This window comes from Dipodomys ordii, unplaced genomic scaffold, assembly GCF_000151885.1.
Source record: "Dipodomys ordii isolate 6190 unplaced genomic scaffold, Dord_2.0 Scaffold79, whole genome shotgun sequence".
In the NCBI taxonomy this organism is placed as follows: Eukaryota; Metazoa; Chordata; class Mammalia; order Rodentia; family Heteromyidae; genus Dipodomys; species Dipodomys ordii.
In genome coordinates, this window is record NW_012267295.1 from 1,359,853 (window position 1) to 1,362,979 (window position 3,127).

Here is a 3,127-nt window from a genome sequence, read left to right on the forward strand (position 1 = left end):
AAAAAAGCCAGAAGTGGCGCTGTGGCTCAAGTGGTAGAGTGCTAGCCTTGAGCTGAAGAGCTGAGGGACAGCGCCCAGGCCCAGAGTTCAGGCCCACGACTAGACCGAAAAAAAAAAAAATCCCAGGGACAGTGATGAGACCCTGAGTTCAAGTCCCCAAACCTGCACCAAAAAAAAGGAGTTCTGCTTCATGTGGAATGCCTGTGAAACAGTACAGAAGTCAAAGCAGTTGAGGATCAAAGAAGAGCCCTGGGGAGCCAGGGAGCCGAGGTAGGAAAGAGACAACAAGGAAGGAAAGGGGTAACAATGGTTGTCAAGTAATGTTCTCATTGCCTTACTCATGTAACTGTAGCCCCTCTGTACAGCATCTTAATAAAATAAGTTTAAAAAAAAAGAGCCCTGAATTAGATATTGAAAGTTAATTTTGCATTAATTCTTAGGTAATGAGAATTCAGAAATCTATCTTGTAATTTTCATATCTCTTGTGTATATATAAACAGCAGTCCAAAGTAGAAATCTGAGCTTTCCAGTTTCATAGTTGGAAAGTACCAGATTTCAGAATAGTTGTGAAGATAGGTTGAAATGGTCCCCGATTAGGAATTCAGTTGAGACATTAAATACAGGTTGCTAAGCAACGGGCTACCTAGAACTGTTTGGTGGTTGCTTCTACTCAGAAGCTCCTGATCTCAGGCTACAAACTACCCTTTTTAAGTTGTCTCTCTGTACACAGACCTCTGTGCTGCTCTCTTCAGATCCTTCCTCCCTGAGTCACTGACCTTCCTAGGTTTGGGGTTTTTTTTGGTGCCAGTTCTGGGGCTTGAACACAGGAGCTGGGTGCAGTCCTTGAGCTAAAGTTCTACTTACTACTTGAGCCACAGCTCCACTTCTAGCCTTTTGGTGGTTAATTGGAGAGAAGAGTCTTAGGGACTTTCCTGCCTGAATGGGTTTAACCAAGAATCTCAGATCTCAGTCTCTTAGGTAGCTAAGATTACAAGTGTAAGCCACTAGCACCCTGCTGAACTGTTGCTTTTTCTTTTTGCCAGTCCCAGGGCTTGAACACAAGGCCTGGGCACTGTCCCTGAGCTTTTTTTTTTTTTGGCGGTTGTGGGGCTTGAACTCTGAACCTGGGCGGTGTCCCTTAGCTCTTCAGCTCAAGGCGAGGGCTCTACCACTTGAGCTACATACAGCACCATTTCCGATTTTCTAGTGGTTGATTGGAGATAGGAGTCTCACAGTCTCTCCTGCCCGGGTGGCTTTGAACTGCAATCCTCAGATCTCAGCCTACTGAGTAGCTAGGGTTACAGGCATGAGCCACCGGCGCCTGGCTCCCTGAGCTTTTTTTACTCAAGGCTTGCACTCTACCATTTTGAGCCACAGCACCACTTCCAGCTCTGTGTATGTGGTACTGAGGAATTGAACCCAAGGCTTCATGCATGCTAGCCAAGCACTCTACCACTAAGCCATATTCCCAGCCCTGAACTCTTGCTTTCTATTGAGTCATTCCCAAAAGTACTCCACCTCTGACCCTCCCATTGTGCTTCACCATCCTCCTTCCAACCTCCCCAATGACCTGTCCACACCTGCTGCCACCTTACTGCTTCTTGTCCACCCCTCCCTCATTCCAAAAACATGATCAAGTTTATATACAGCTCTAATGCCAAGCCCTGCCTCTTCTCTGGGAGATGGTTACCATAACTGATGACTCTATTCTTTGAATTATTCTCCTTGGGCTACTCTTGGTTTTCCTTCTACTTCTCTGCCAACCTTCTCTTCTTCGCAAGCCATTCCTCTTCCCGATTTCTAAGTATTGATATTACTAAAGGCCCAGTCTTAACTGCCCTCATTGATACGTGTTTGTGTGTGCATGGGCGCAGCTTGGGTGCTGTCCTGTAGCTTTCTTTGCTCAAGGCTGGTGCTCTTCCACTTGAGTTATAGCTCTACTTCTAGTTTTTTGCTGGTTAACTGGAGATAAGAGTCTCAAGGCTTTTCCTGTCCTGGGCTTGCTTTGGACCACAATCCTCACATCTCAGCCTCCTGAGTAGCTAGGATTACAGGTTTGACTCACAGACCCTGGATGCTTCCCTCCTCCTACTCCCCTCTCTCTCCCCCCACCCTTTTCCCCGAACTCTCTCCCAAGCCCTAGAGTATGCTAGACAGGTGCTCTACTCTAAGTACATTATCAGCTCTTACCAGTCTTTTCTGAATTAGAAACTGTTAAAATCGTGGATTAGATTTGCAGTATGGGTATTCTAGTACACATTTCCACCTCACCTTCCCCCAATTACTTTATAAGACTCCTGGAGAGGGGAAGGGGTGATCCAAGTTCAGGTTATAGTTAGGAAAACAGTTATTCACAATTAATTCACCGCTTGTCCACTTGAGTGTGGTGCCATTCCAATAGGATCCAAAGGGAAGGAGATAGGCTGAGGAATGGGCTCAGGGGTGGGGCTCCTGTCTGGCCTGTGCAAGGCCTGATTCCAGCCCCAGCACTCCAGGTGCATGTGGGGAAACCAAGAAATAAAACCCTTTCACAAAGACAAGAAGGAGGGCTGGGAAGGTGGCTTGGTGGTAGAGCGCTTGCCCAGCATGCATGAAGCCCTGGGTTCAATTCCTCAGTACCACATACACAGAAAAAGCTGGAAGGGGCACAGTGGCTCACTCTCTAACTCAGTAGTGCAGAATAGCGGGAAAAGGGAAGTGGCTTTCCATGGGAGAGTCGGGTAACCGGCTCAGCGCCCCTTCTTTCCCACTCACCCCCGCCCAGGCCCCAGCGCCCCCTGACCTCCCACCCAGGGCCCAGGCCCCAGCGCCCCCGGTCCTCCCTCCTCCGTCCGGACCCCAGAGCCCCTGTTGCTCCCACCCCCGTTTCCCAGCCCAGGCCCCAGCGCCCCCTTTCTTTCCCTCTTCGTCCCCCTCCCCCCCCTTCCCCGTCCAGGCTCCACGCGCCCCCCAGCCTAACTCCTGGGCCGCGGGCGGGATGGACGCGAGCCGCGCGGGCGCGCACCTCCAGAGCGCCAACCGCCACCTATTCAGGAGGCTGGGTTCTGAGGATTGAGGTTCAAAGCCAGCTGGGGCAGGAAAGTCCAAGAGACTGCAATAAATCACCAGAAAACTGGAAGTGACGCTG